Genomic DNA, 14,004 nt, shown 5'->3' on the forward strand with positions numbered 1-14,004 from the left:
TAGCAGTCCACACGTGAATGGGGAACGCTCCAAATGCTTATGCTTTTGCTACTAGGATTAATAACGGCACGTAAGGGGTTCAACTGCGAGAAGACGACCTCAGCTGCTTGCCCCAGCATCTCTCCGCCTTGGGTGCTGCATGCGCGTGCATTTAACAAACGTTCATGCGATGTACTAGTTCCTGGGAAACGAATAGAATCGTTGTACGTGTCAGTCTTTAGGTATAGATATAAGTAATCGAAGACGGCTTAATCCTGCTTCGTAGATTGCTTTTCACAAGACGCCCTTGCCAATATCATTGGCCGGTGGCCCGACACACAGTTTGCCCTGTTGCATGGCTTACTTTCAGAGACTCGCTTGTTTAACGTAGTCCTTGGCTTTCGCGAAAGTGAAAAGTAGTGCCTGTCCGGGATTTGAAACCGGGACCTCCAGCACCCAAAGCAGGAATCATACCGATAGACCAACAGGCCGCACAAGGAAGCATGTGTGCACCCCGCCACCTAATGAGATCTTGCCGCACTTGCTAGTTGCAGCATCCAATCTGGACCATATTCTCAAAGAGGTTTCTTAATCCGACTCCTACAACATGAGCTGTGCTGAGGACCAGTGTATGTGAAGGCTGAAAGAACTGCTTGAGTTGTGTAACAGTATGTCGATCATGTGAAGTGCAAATGTTGTCGTGTCACGCACCTTCCGCCCACTACGTAGCGTTGTGTGACAGCACGCACTTTTCGACAGTACTCTGTGTCCATAGCTGTTTTCATAGCTAGGCTGCTTCCAGCACAAAGCATCCACCATACGAAAGTGGCTGTTCCGCGATTTTGATTACCTGACCCTTAGACATCATTTCATGTACGAATACTGGCACGAATTCTCGCTACATTCCAAGTTGCTCCCTCCAATTTCAGCCTACTTGGTTGCTTCATTAGCCACGCAAACACTTCCTGAGGACGCTACATGTAATAAATCGCAGCTTATCGGTTTAATGTCAAGATGCTGCTCAATTTAAGTCTGCTAGAGGCACCCGGTTCCATGGTGTAATGGTTAGCACTCTGGACTTTGAATCCAGCGATCCGAGTTCGAGTCTCTGTGGAACCTGACTCTGTTTTTCGATCGTATCTGGAAATGTGTACGAGCTGGTTGTTGGAATTGTATATCCAGAATCTTAGCTAGGATCATGGAATGCAAATTGTTAATAGCAGTCCACACGTGAATGGGGAACGCTCCAAATGCTTATGCTTTTGCTACTAGGATTAATAACGGCACGTAAGGGGTTCAACTGCGAGAATACGACCTCAGCTGCTTGTCCCAGCATCTCTCCGTCTTGGGTGCTGCATGCGCGTGCATTTAACAAACGTGCATGCGATGTACTTGTTCCTGGAAAACGAATCTAATCGTTGTACGTGTCAGTCTTTAGGTATAGATATACGTAATCGAAGACGGCTTAATCCTGCTTCGTAGATTGATTTTCACAAGACGCACTTGCCAATATCATTGGCCGGTGGCCCGACACACAGTTTGCCCTGTTGCATGGCTTACTTTCAGAGACTCGCTAGTTTATCGTAGTGCTTGGCTGTCGCGAAAGTGAAAAGTAGTGCCTGTCCGGGATTTGAAACCGGGACCTCCTGCACCCAAAGCAGGAATCATACCCCTAGACCAACAGGCCGCACAAGGAAGCATGTGTGCACCCCCCACCTAATGAGATCTTGCCGCACTTGCTAGTTGCAGCATCCAATCTGGACCATATTCTCAAAGAGGTTTCTTAATCCGACTCCTACAACATGAGCTGTGCTGAGGACCAGTGTATGTGAAGGCTGAAAGAACTGCTTTAGTTGTGTAACAGTATGTCGATCATGTGAAGTGCAAATGTTATCGTGTCACGCACCTTCCGCCCACTACGTAGCGTTGTGTGACAGCACGCACTTTTCGACAGTACTCTGTGTCCATATCTGTTTTCATAGCTAGGCAGCTTCCAGCACAAAGCATCCACCATACGAAAGCGGCTGTTCCGCGATTTTGATTACCTGACCCTTAGACATCATTTCATGTACGAATACTGGCAAGAATTCTCGCTACATTCCAAGTTGCTCCCTCCACTTTCAGCCTACTTGGTTGCTTCATTAGCCACGCAAACACTTCCTGAGGACGCTACATGTAATAAATCGCAGCTTATCGGTTTAATGTCAAGATGCTGCTCAATTTAAGTCTGCTAGAGGCACCCGGTTCCATGGTGTAATGGTTAGCACTCTGGACTTTGAATCCAGCGATCCGAGTTCGAGTCTCGGTGGAACCTGACTCTGTTTTGCGATCGTTTCTAGAAATGTGTACGAGCTGGTAGTTGGAATTGTATATCCGGAATTTTAGCTAGGATCATGTAATGCAAATTGTTAATAGCAGTCCACACGTGAATGGGGAACGCTCCAAATGCTTATGCTTTTGCTACTAGGATTAATAACGGCACGTAAGGGGTTCAACTGCGAGAAGACGACCTCAGCTGCTTGCCCCAGCATCTCTCCGTCTTGGGTGCTGCATGCGCGTGCATTTAACAAACGTTCATGCGATGTACTAGTTCCTGGGAAACGAATCGAATCGTTGTACGAGTCAGTATTTAGGTATAGATATAAGTAATCGAAGACGGCTTAATGCTGCTTCGTAGATTGCTTTTCACAAGACGCACTTGCCAATATCATTGGCCGGTGGCCCGACACATAGTTTGCCCTGTTGCATGGCTTACTTTCAGAGACTCGCTAGTTTATCGTAGTGCTTGGCTGTCGCGAAAGTGAAAAGTAGTGCCTGTCCGGGGTTTGAAACCGGTACCTCCTGCACCCAAAGCAGGAATCATACCCCTAGACCAACATGCCGCACAAGGAAGCATGTGTGCATGTGTGCATGTGTGCAAATTGGTAATAGCAGTCCACACGTGAATGGGGAACGCTCCAAATGCTTATGCTTTTGCTACTAGGATTAATAACGGCACGTAAGGGGTTCAACTGCGAGAAGACGACCTCAGCTGCTTGTCCCAGCATCTCTCCATCTTGGGTGCTGCATGCGCGTGCATTTAACAAACGTGCATGCGATGTACTAGTTCCTGGGAAACGAATCGAATCGTTGTACGCGTCAGCGTTTAGGTATAGATATAAGTAATCGAAGACGGCTTAATCCTGCTTCGTAGATTGCTTTCCACAAGACGCATTTGCCAATATCATTGGCCGGTGGCCCGACATGCAGTTTGCACTGTTGCATGGCTTACTTTCAGAGACTCGCTAGTTTATCGTAGTGCTTGGTTGCCGCGAAAGTGAAAAGTAGGGCCTGTCCGGGATTTGATCCCGGGACCACCTGCACGCAAAGCAGGAATAATACCCCTATACCAACAGGCCGCACAAGGAAGCAGGTGTGCACCCCGCCACCTACTGAGATCTTGCCGCACTTGCTAGTTGCAGCATCCAATATGGACCATATTCTCAAAGAGGTTTCTTAATCCGACACCTACAACATGAGCTGTGCTGAGGACCAGTGTATGTGATGGCTGAAAGAGCTGCTTGAGTTGTGTGACAGTATGTCGATCGTGTGAAGTGCAAATGTTATCGTGTCACGCACCATCCGCCCACTACGTAGCGTTGCGTGACAGCACGCACTTTTCGACAGTACTCTGTGTCCATAGCTGTTTTCATAGCTAGGCTGCTTCCAGCAAAAGGCATCCACCATACGAAAGTGGCTGTTCCGCGATTTTGATTACCTAACCCTTAGACACTATTTCATGTACGAATACTTGCACGAATTCTCGCTACATTCCAAGTTGCTCCCTCCACTTTCAGCCTACTTGGTTGGTTCATTAGCCACGCAAACACTTCCTGAGGACGCTACATGCAATAAATCGCAGCTTATCGGTTTAATGTCAAGATGCTGCTCAATTTAAGTCTGCTAGAGGCACCCGGTTCCATGGTGTAATGGTTAGCACTCTGGACTTTGAATCCAGCGATCCGAGTTCGAGTCTCGGTGGAACCTGACTCTGTTTTGCGATCGTTTCTAGAAATGTGTACGAGCTGGTAGTTGGAATTGTATATCCAGAATTTTAGCTAGGATCATGTAATGCAAATTGTTATTAGCAGTCCACACGTGAATGGGGAACGCTCCAAATGCTTATGCTTTTGCTACTAGGATTAATAACGGCACGTAAGGGGTTCAACTGCGAGAAGACGACCTCAGCTGCTTGCCCCAGCATCTCTCCGCCTTGGGTGCTGCATGCGCGTGCATTTAACAAACGTTCATGCGATGTACTAGTTCCTGGGAAACGAATAGAATCGTTGTACGTGTCAGTATTTAGGTATAGATATAAGTAATCGAAGACGGCTTAATCCTGCTTCGTAGATTGCTTTTCACAAGACGCCCTTGCCAATATCATTGGCCGGTGGCCCGACACACAGTTTGCCCTGTTGCATGGCTTACTTTCAGAGACTCGCTTGTTTAACGTAGTCCTTGGCTTTCGCGAAAGTGAAAAGTAGTGCCTGTCCGGGATTTGAAACCGGGACCTCCAGCACCCAAAGCAGGAATCATACCGCTAGACCAACAGGCCGCACAAGGAAGCATGTGTGCACCCCGCCACCTAATGAGATCTTGCCGCACTTGCTAGTTGCAGCATCCAATCTGGACCATATTCTCAAAGAGGTTTCTTAATCCGACTCCTACAACATGAGCTGTGCTGAGGACCAGTGTATGTGAAGGCTGAAAGAACTGCTTGAGTTGTGTAACAGTATGTCGATCATGTGAAGTGCAAATGTTGTCGTGTCACGCACCTTCCGCCCACTACGTAGCGTTGTGTGACAGCACGCACTTTTCGACAGTACTCTGTGTCCATAGCTGTTTTCATAGCTAGGCTGCTTCCAGCACAAAGCATCCACCATACGAAAGTGGCTGTTCCGCGATTTTGATTACCTGGCCCTTACACATCATTTCATGTACGAATACTGGCACGAATTCTCGCTACATTCCAAGTTGCTCCCTCCAATTTCAGCCTACTTGGTTGCTTCATTAGCCACGCAAACACTTCCTGAGGACGCTACATGTAATAAATCGCAGCTTATCGGTTTAATGTCAAGATGCTGCTCAATTTAAGTCTGCTAGAGGCACCCGGTTCCATGGTGTAATGGTTAGCACTCTGGACTTTGAATCCAGCGATCCGAGTTCGAGTCTCTGTGGAACCTGACTCTGTTTTTCGATCGTATCTGGAAATGTGTACGAGCTGGTTGTTGGAATTGTATATCCAGAATCTTAGCTAGGATCATGGAATGCAAATTGTTAATAGCAGTCCACACGTGAATGGGGAACGCTCCAAATGCTTATGCTTTTGCTACTAGGATTAATAACGGCACGTAAGGGGTTCAACTGCGAGAATACGACCTCAGCTGCTTGTCCCAGCATCTCTCCGTCTTGGGTGCTGCATGCGCGTGCATTTAACAAACGTGCATGCGATGTACTTGTTCCTGGAAAACGAATCTAATCGTTGTACGTGTCAGTCTTTAGGTATAGATATACGTAATCGAAGACGGCTTAATCCTGCTTCGTAGATTGATTTTCACAAGACGCACTTGCCAATATCATTGGCCGGTGGCCCGACACACAGTTTGCCCTGTTGCATGGCTTACTTTCAGAGACTCGCTAGTTTATCGTAGTGCTTGGCTGTCGCGAAAGTGAAAAGTAGTGCCTGTCCGGGATTTGAAACCGGGACCTCCTGCACCCAAAGCAGGAATCATACCCCTAGACCAACAGGCCGCACAAGGAAGCATGTGTGCACCCCCCACCTAATGAGATCTTGCCGCACTTGCTAGTTGCAGCATCCAATCTGGACCATATTCTCAAAGAGGTTTCTTAATCCGACTCCTACAACATGAGCTGTGCTGAGGACCAGTGTATGTGAAGGCTGAAAGAACTGCTTTAGTTGTGTAACAGTATGTCGATCATGTGAAGTGCAAATGTTATCGTGTCACGCACCTTCCGCCCACTACGTAGCGTTGTGTGACAGCACGCACTTTTCGACAGTACTCTGTGTCCATATCTGTTTTCATAGCTAGGCAGCTTCCAGCACAAAGCATCCACCATACGAAAGCGGCTGTTCTGCGATTTTGATTACCTGACCCTTAGACATCATTTCATGTACGAATACTGGCAAGAATTCTCGCTACATTCCAAGTTGCTCCCTCCACTTTCAGCCTACTTGGTTGCTTCATTAGCCACGCAAACACTTCCTGAGGACGCTACATGTAATAAATCGCAGCTTATCGGTTTAATGTCAAGATTCTGCTCAATTTAAGTCTGCTAGAGGCACCCGGTTCCATGGTGTAATGGTTAGCACTCTGGACTTTGAATCCAGCGATCCGAGTTCGAGTCTCGGTGGAACCTGACTCTGTTTTGCGATCGTTTCTAGAAATGTGTACGAGCTGGTAGTTGGAATTGTATATCCGGAATTTTAGCTAGGATCATGTAATGCAAATTGTTAATAGCAGTCCACACGTGAATGGGGAACGCTCCAAATGCTTATGCTTTTGCTACTAGGATTAATAACGGCACGAAAAATGTTCAACTGCGAGAAGACGACCTCAGCTGCTTGCCCCAGCATCTCTCCGTCTTGGGTGCTGCATGCGCGTGCATTTAACAAACGTTCATGCGATGTACTAGTTCCTGGGAAACGAATCGAATCGTTGTACGAGTCAGTATTTAGGTATAGATATAAGTAATCGAAGACGGCTTAATGCTGCTTCGTAGATTGCTTTTCACAACACGCACTTGCCAATATCATTGGCCGGTGGCCCGACACATAGTTTGCCCTGTGGCATGGCTTACTTTCAGAGACTCGCTAGTTTATCGTAGTGCTTGGCTGTCGCGAAAGTGAAAAGTAGTGCCTGTCCGGGGTTTGAAACCGGTACCTCCTGCACCCAAAGCAGGAATCACACCCCTAGACCAACAGGCCGCACAAGGAAGCATGTGTGCATGTGTGCAAATTGGTAATAGCAGTCCACACGTGAATGGGGAACGCTCCAAATGCTTATGCTTTTGCTACTAGGATTAATAACGGCACGTAAGGGGTTCAACTGCGAGAAGACGACCTCAGCTGCTTGTCCCAGCATCTCTCCGTCTTGGGTGCTGCATGCGCGTGCATTTAACAAACGTGCATGCGATGTACTAGTTCCTGGGAAACGAATCGAATCGTTGTACGCGTCACCCTTTAGGTATAGATATAAGTAATCGAAGACGGCTTAATCCTGCTTCGTAGATTGCTTTCCACAAGACGCACTTGCCAATATCATTGGCCGGTGGCCCGACACGCAGTTTGCCCTGTTGCATGGCTTATTTTCAGAGACTCGCTAGTTTATCGTAGTGCTTGGTTGCCGCGAAAGTGAAAAGTAGGGCCTGTCCGGGATTTGATCCCGCGACCTCCTGCACGCAAAGCAGGAATAATACCCCTATACCAACAGGCCGCACAAGGAAGCAGGTGTGCACCCCGCCACCTACTGAGATCTTGCCGCACTTGCTAGTTGCAGCATCCAATATGGACCATATTCTCAAAGAGGTTTCTTAATCCGACACCTACAACATGAGCTGTGCTGAGGACCAGTGTATGTGATGGCTGAAAGAGCTGCTTGAGTTGTGTGACAGTATGTCGATCGTGTAAAGTGCAAATGTTATCGTGTCACGCACCATCCGCCCACTACGTGGCGTTGTGTGACAGCACGCACTTTTCGACAGTACTCTGTGTCCATAGCTGTTTTCATAGCTAGGCTGCTTCCAGCACAAGGCATCCACCATACGAAAGTGGCTGTTCCGCGATTTAGATTACCTGACCCTTACACATCATTTCATGTACGAATACTGGCACGAATTCTCGCTACATTCCAAGTTGCTCCCTCCACTTTCAGCCTACTTGGTTGCTTCATTAGCCTCGCAAACACTTCCTGAGGACGCTACATGCAATAAATCGCAGCTTATCGGTTTAAAGTCAAGATGCTGCTCAATTTAAGTCTGCTAGAGGCGCCCGGTTCCATGGTGTAATGGTTAGCACTCTGGACTTTGAATCCAGCGATCCGAATTCGAGTCTCGGTGGAACCTGACTCTGTTTTGCGATCGTTTCTAGAAATGTGTACGAGCTGGTAGTTGGAATTGTATATCCAGAATTTTAGCTAGGATCATGTAATGCAAATTGTTAATAGCAGTCCACACGTGAATGGGGAACGCTCCAAATGCTTATGCTTTTGCTACTAGGATTAATAACGGCACGTAAGGGGTTCAACTGCGAGAAGACGACCTCAGCTGCTTGTCCCAGCATCTCTCCGTCTTGGGTGCTGCATGCGCGTGCATTTAACAAACGTGCATGCGATGTACTAGTTCCTGGGAAACGAATCGAATCGTTGTACGCGTCACCCTTTAGGTATAGATATAAGTAATCGAAGACGGCTTAATCCTGCTTCGTAGATTGCTTTCCACAAGACGCACTTGCCAATATCATTGGCCGGTGGCCCGACACGCAGTTTGCCCTGTTGCATGGCTTACTTTCAGAGACTCGCTAGTTTATCGTAGTGCTTGGTTGCCGCGAAAGTGAAAAGTAGGGCCTGTCCGGGATTTGATCCCGCGACCTCCTGCACGCAAAGCAGGAATAATACCCCTATACCAACAGGCCGCACAAGGAAGCAGGTGTGTACCCCGCCACCTACTGAGATCTTGCCGCACTTGCTAGTTGCAGCATCCAATATGGACCATATTCTCAAAGAGGTTTCTTAATCCGACTCCTACAACATGAGCTGTGCTGAGGACCAGTGTATGTGAAGGCTGAAAGAACTGCTTGAGTTGTGTAACAGTATGTCGATCATGTGAAGTGCAAATGTTATCGTGTCACGCACCATCCGCCCACTACGTAGCGTTGTGTGACAGCACGCACTTTTCGACAGTACTCTGTGTCCATAGCAGTTTTCATAGCTAGGCTGCTTCCAGCACAAAGCATCCACCATACGAAAGTGTCTGTTCCGCGATTTTGATTACCTGACCCTTAGACATCATTTCATGTACGAATACTGGCACGAATTCTCGCTACATTCCAAGTTGCTCCCTCCAATTTCAGCCTACTTGGTTGCTTCATTAGCCACGCAAACACTTCCTTTGTATGCTACATGCAATAAATCGCAGCTTATCGGTTTAATGTCAAGATGCTGCTCAATTTAAGTGTGCTAGAGGCACCCGGTTCCATGGTGTAATGGTTAGCACTCTGGACTTTGAATGCTGCGATCCGAGTTCGAGTCTCGGTGGAACCTGACTCTGTTTTTCGATCGTATCTGGAAATGTGTACGAGCTGGTAGTTGGAATTGTATATCCAGAATCTTAGCTAGGATCATGTAATGCAAATTGTTAATAGCAGTCTACACGTGAATGGGGAACGCTCCAAATGCTTATGCTTTTGCTACTAGGGTTAATAACGGCACGTAAGGGGTTCAACTGCGAGAAGACGACCTCAGCTGCTTGCCCCAGCATCTCTCCGTCTTGGGTGCTGCATGCGCGTGCATTTATCAAACGTGCATGCGATGTACTAGATCCTGGAAAACGAATTGAATCGTTGTACGTGTCAGTCTTTAGGTATAGATATAAGTAATCGAAGACGGCTTAATCCTGCTTCGTAGATTGCTTTCCACAAGACGCACTTGCCAATTTCATTGGCCGGTGGCCCGACACGCAGTTTGCCCTGTTGCATGGCTTACTTTCAGAGACTCGCTAGTTTATCGTATTGCTTGGTTGTCGCGAAAGTGAAAAGTAGGGCCTGTCCGGGATTTGAACCCGGGACTACCTGCACCCAAAGCAGGAATAATACCCCTATACCAACAGGCCGCACAAGGAAGCAGGTGTGCACCCCGCCACCTACTGAGATCTTGCCGCACTTGCTAGTTGCATCATCCAATATGGACCATATTCTCAAAGAGGTTTCTTAATCCGACAACTACAACATGAGCTGTGCTGAGGACCAGTGTATGTGATGGCTGAAAGAGCTGCTTGAGTTGTGTGACAGTATGTCGATCGTGTGAAGTTCAAATGTTATCGTGTCACACACCATCCGCCCACTACGTGGCGTTGTGTGACAGCACGCACTTTTCGACAGAACTCTGTGTCCATAGCTGTTTTCATAGCTAGGCTGCTTCCAGCACAAGGCATCCACCATACGAAAGTGGCTGTTCCGCGATTTTGATTACCTGACCCTTAGACATCATTTCATGTACGAATACTGGCACGAATTCTCGCTACATTCCAAGTTGCTCCCTCCACTTTCAGCCTACTTGGTAGCTTCATTAGCCACGCAAACACTTCCTGAGGACGCTACATGCAATAAATCGCAGCTTATCGGTTTAATGTCAAGATGCTGCTCAATTTAAGTCTGCTAGAGGCACCCGGTTCCATGGTGTTATGGTTAGCACTCTGGACTTTGAATCCAGCGATCCGAGTTCGAGTCTCGGTGGAACCTGACTCTGTTTTGCGATCGTTTCTAGAAATGTGTACGAGCTGGTAGTTGGAATTGTATATCCAGAATTTTAGCTAGGATCATGTAATGCAAATTGTTATTAGCAGTCCACACGTGAATGGGGAACGCTCCAAATGCATATGCTTTTGCTACTAGGATTAATAACGGCACGTAAGGGGTTCAACTGCGAGAAGACGACCTCAGCTGCTTGCCCCAGCATCTCTCCGTCTTGGGTGCTGCATGCGCGTGCATTTAACAAACGTTCATGCGATGTACTAGTTCCTGGGAAACGAATCGAATCGTTGTACGTGTCAGTATTTAGGTATAGCTATAAGTAATCGAAGACGGCTTAATCCTGCTTCGTAGATTGCTTTTCACAAGACGCCCTTGCCAATATCATTGGCCGGTGGCCCGACACTCAGTTTGCCCTGTTGCATGGCTTACTTTCAGAGACTCACTTGTTTAACGTAGTCCTTGGCTGTCGCGAAAGTGAAAAGTAGTGCCTGTCCGGAATTTGAAACCGGGACCTCCAGCACCCAAAGCAGGAATCATACCGCTAGACCAACAGGCCGCACAAGGAAGCATGTGTGCACCCCGCCACCTAATGAGATCTTGCCGCACTTGCTAGATGCAGCATCCAATATGGACCATATTCTCAAAGAGGTTTCTTAATCCGACTCCTACAACATGAGCTGTGCTGAGGACCAGTGTATGTGAAGGCTGAAAGAGCTGCTTGAGTTGTGTAACAGTATGTCGATCATGTGAAGTGCAAATGTTATCGTGTCACGTACCATCCGCCCACTACGTAGCGTTGTGTGACAGCACGCACTTTTCGACAGTACTCTGTGTCCATAGCTGTTTTCATAGCTAGGCTGCTTCCAGCACAAGGCATCCACCATACGAAAGTGGCTGTTCCGCGATTTTAATTACCTGACCCTTAGACATCATTTCATGTACGAATACTGGCACGAATTCTCGCTACATTCCAAGTTGCTCCCTCCAATTTCAGCCTACTTGGTTGCTTCATTAGCCACGCAAACGCTTCCTGAGGACGCTACATGTAATAAATCGCAGCTTATCGGTTTAATGTCAAGATGCTGCTCAATTTAAGTCTGCTAGAGGCACCCGGTTCCATGGTGTAATGGTTAGCACTCTGGACTTTAAATGCTGCGATCCGAGTTCGAGTCTCGGTGTAACCTGACTCTGTTTTTCGATCGTATCTGGAAATGTGTACGAGCTGGTAGATGGAATTGTATATCCAGAATCTTAGCTAGGATCATGTAATGCAAATTGTTATTAGCAGTCCACACGTGAATGGGGAACGCTCCAAATGCTTATGCTTTTGCTACTAGGATTAATAACGGCACGTAAGGGGTTCAACTGCGAGAAGACGACCTCAGCTGCTTGCCCCAGCATCTCTCCGTCTTGGGTGCTGCATGCGCGTGCATTTAACAAACGTTCATGCGATGTACTAGTTCCTGGGAAACGAATCGAATCGTTGTACGTGTCAGTATTTAGGTATAGATATAAGTAATCGAAGACGGCTTAATCCTGCTTCGTAGATTGCTTTTCACAAGACGCCCTTGCCAATATCATTGGCCGGTGGCCCGACACACAGTTTGCCCTGTTGCATGGCTTACTTTCAGAGACTCGCTAGTTTATCGTATTGCTTGGTTGTCGCGAAAGTGAAAAGTAGTGCCTGTCCGGGATTTGAAACCGGGACCTCCTGCACCCAAAGCAGGAATCATACCCCTAGACCAACAGGCCGCACAAGGAAGCACGTGTGCACCCCACCACCTAATGAGATCTTGCCGCACTTTCTAGTTGCAGCATCCAATCTGGACCATATTCTCAAAGAGGTTTCTTAATCCGACTCCTACAACATGAGCTGTGCTGAGGACCAGTGTATGTGAAGGCTGAAAGAACTGCTTGAGTTGTGTAACAGTATGTCGATCATGTGAAGTGCAAATGTTATCGTGTCACGCACCATCCGCCCACTACGTAGCGTTGTGTGACAGCACGCACTTTTCGACAGTACTCTGTGTCCATAGCTGTTTTCATAGCTAGGCTGCTTCCAGCACAAAGCATCCACCATACGAAAGCGGCTGTTCCGCGATTTTGATTACCTGATCCTTAGACATCATTTCATGTACGAATACTGGCAAGAATTCTCGCTACATTCCAAGTTGATCCCTCCACTTTCAGCCTACTTGGTTGCTTCATTAGCCACGCAAACACTTCCTGAGGACGCTACATGTAATAAATCGCAGCGTATCGATTTAATGTCAAGATGCTGCTCAATTTAAGTCTGCTAGAGGCACCCGGTTCCATGGTGTAATGGTTAGCACTCTGGACTTTGAATGCTGCGATCCGAGTTCGAGTCTCGGTGGAACCTGACTCTGTTTTGCGATCGTTTCTAGAAATGTGTTCTAGTTGGTAGTTGGAATTGTATATCCAGAAATTTAGCTAGGATCTTGTAATGCAAATTGTTAATAGCAGTCCACACGTGAATGGGGAACGCTCCAAATGCTTATGCTTTTGCTACTAGGATTAATAAAGGTACGTAAGGGGTTCATCTGCGAGAAGACGACCTCAGCTGCTGGCCCCAGCATCTCTCCGTCTTGGGTGCTGCATGCGCGTGCATTTAACAAACGTGCATGCGATGTACTAGTTCCTGGGAAACGAATCGAATCGTTGTACGTGTCAGTCTTTAGGTATAGATATAAGTAATCGAAGACGGCTTAATCCTGCTTCGTATATTGCTTTTCACAAGACGCACTTGCCAATATCATTGGCCGGTGGCCCGACACACAGTTTGCCCTGTTGCATGGCTTACTTTCAGAGACTCGCTAGTTTATCGTATTGCTTGGTTGTCGCGAAAGTGAAAAGTAGGGCCTGTCCGGGATTTGAACTAGGGACTACCTGCACCCAAAGCAGGAATAATACCCCTATAACAACAGGCCGCACAAGGAAGCAGGTGTGCACCCCCCACCTAATGAGATCTTGCCGCACTTGCTAGTTGCAGCATCCAATCTGGACCATATTCTCAAAGAGGTTTCTTAATCCGACTCCTACAACATGAGCTGTGCTGAGGACCAGTGTATGTGAAGGCTGAAAGAACTGCTTGAGTTGTGTAACAGTATGTCGATCATGTGAAGTGCAAATGTTATCGTGTCACGCACCATCCGCCCACTACGTAGCGTTGTGTGACAGCACGCACTTTTCGACAGTACTCTGTGTCCATAGCTGTTTACATAGCTAGGCTGCTTCCAGCACAAGGCATCCACCATACGAAAGTGGCTGTTCCGCGATTTTGATTACCTGACCCTTAGACATCATTTCATGTACGAATACTGGCACGAATTCTCGCTACATTCCAAGTTGCTCCCTCCACTTTCAGCCTACTTGGTTGCTTCATTAGCCACGCAAACACTTCCTGAGGACGCTACATGTAATAAATCGCAGCTTATCGGTTTAATGTCAAGATGCTGCTCAATTTAAGTCTGCTAGAGGCA

The 14,004-nt window shown here is 47.4% G+C and overlaps 14 non-coding genes across 14 annotated transcripts; 9 read left to right on the forward strand and 5 right to left on the reverse strand.

Moving 5' to 3' along the window:
- Window positions 1-1,026: 1,026 nt before the first annotated feature.
- On the forward strand, window positions 1,027-1,098 carry Trnaq-uug (transfer RNA glutamine (anticodon UUG)). Its single transcript has one exon. It is a non-coding gene; the product is annotated as a tRNA-Gln (tRNA).
- A 495-nt stretch (window positions 1,099-1,593) lies between these two features.
- Trnap-ugg (transfer RNA proline (anticodon UGG)) lies at window positions 1,594-1,666 on the reverse strand. Its single transcript has one exon. It is a non-coding gene; the product is annotated as a tRNA-Pro (tRNA).
- Window positions 1,667-2,221: 555 nt separating this feature from the next.
- Window positions 2,222-2,293, forward strand: Trnaq-uug (transfer RNA glutamine (anticodon UUG)). Its single transcript has one exon. It is a non-coding gene; the product is annotated as a tRNA-Gln (tRNA).
- Window positions 2,294-3,305: 1,012 nt separating this feature from the next.
- Trnaa-ugc (transfer RNA alanine (anticodon UGC)) lies at window positions 3,306-3,377 on the reverse strand. The gene has a single exon. It is a non-coding gene; the product is annotated as a tRNA-Ala (tRNA).
- Window positions 3,378-3,933: 556 nt separating this feature from the next.
- Window positions 3,934-4,005, forward strand: Trnaq-uug (transfer RNA glutamine (anticodon UUG)). The gene has a single exon. It is a non-coding gene; the product is annotated as a tRNA-Gln (tRNA).
- Window positions 4,006-5,129: 1,124 nt separating this feature from the next.
- On the forward strand, window positions 5,130-5,201 carry Trnaq-uug (transfer RNA glutamine (anticodon UUG)). Its single transcript has one exon. It is a non-coding gene; the product is annotated as a tRNA-Gln (tRNA).
- Window positions 5,202-5,696: 495 nt separating this feature from the next.
- Window positions 5,697-5,769, reverse strand: Trnap-ugg (transfer RNA proline (anticodon UGG)). Its single transcript has one exon. It is a non-coding gene; the product is annotated as a tRNA-Pro (tRNA).
- A 555-nt stretch (window positions 5,770-6,324) lies between these two features.
- Trnaq-uug (transfer RNA glutamine (anticodon UUG)) lies at window positions 6,325-6,396 on the forward strand. The gene has a single exon. It is a non-coding gene; the product is annotated as a tRNA-Gln (tRNA).
- A 1,632-nt stretch (window positions 6,397-8,028) lies between these two features.
- Trnaq-uug (transfer RNA glutamine (anticodon UUG)) lies at window positions 8,029-8,100 on the forward strand. Its single transcript has one exon. It is a non-coding gene; the product is annotated as a tRNA-Gln (tRNA).
- A 1,124-nt stretch (window positions 8,101-9,224) lies between these two features.
- Window positions 9,225-9,296, forward strand: Trnaq-uug (transfer RNA glutamine (anticodon UUG)). The gene has a single exon. It is a non-coding gene; the product is annotated as a tRNA-Gln (tRNA).
- Window positions 9,297-9,792: 496 nt separating this feature from the next.
- On the reverse strand, window positions 9,793-9,864 carry Trnap-ugg (transfer RNA proline (anticodon UGG)). Its single transcript has one exon. It is a non-coding gene; the product is annotated as a tRNA-Pro (tRNA).
- A 556-nt stretch (window positions 9,865-10,420) lies between these two features.
- Window positions 10,421-10,492, forward strand: Trnaq-uug (transfer RNA glutamine (anticodon UUG)). Its single transcript has one exon. It is a non-coding gene; the product is annotated as a tRNA-Gln (tRNA).
- A 1,691-nt stretch (window positions 10,493-12,183) lies between these two features.
- Trnap-ugg (transfer RNA proline (anticodon UGG)) lies at window positions 12,184-12,256 on the reverse strand. Its single transcript has one exon. It is a non-coding gene; the product is annotated as a tRNA-Pro (tRNA).
- A 556-nt stretch (window positions 12,257-12,812) lies between these two features.
- Trnaq-uug (transfer RNA glutamine (anticodon UUG)) lies at window positions 12,813-12,884 on the forward strand. Its single transcript has one exon. It is a non-coding gene; the product is annotated as a tRNA-Gln (tRNA).
- Window positions 12,885-14,004: the final 1,120 nt, after the last annotated feature.

Source organism: Schistocerca gregaria, chromosome 2 (genome assembly GCF_023897955.1).
Source record: "Schistocerca gregaria isolate iqSchGreg1 chromosome 2, iqSchGreg1.2, whole genome shotgun sequence".
Taxonomy (NCBI): Eukaryota; Metazoa; Arthropoda; class Insecta; order Orthoptera; family Acrididae; genus Schistocerca; species Schistocerca gregaria.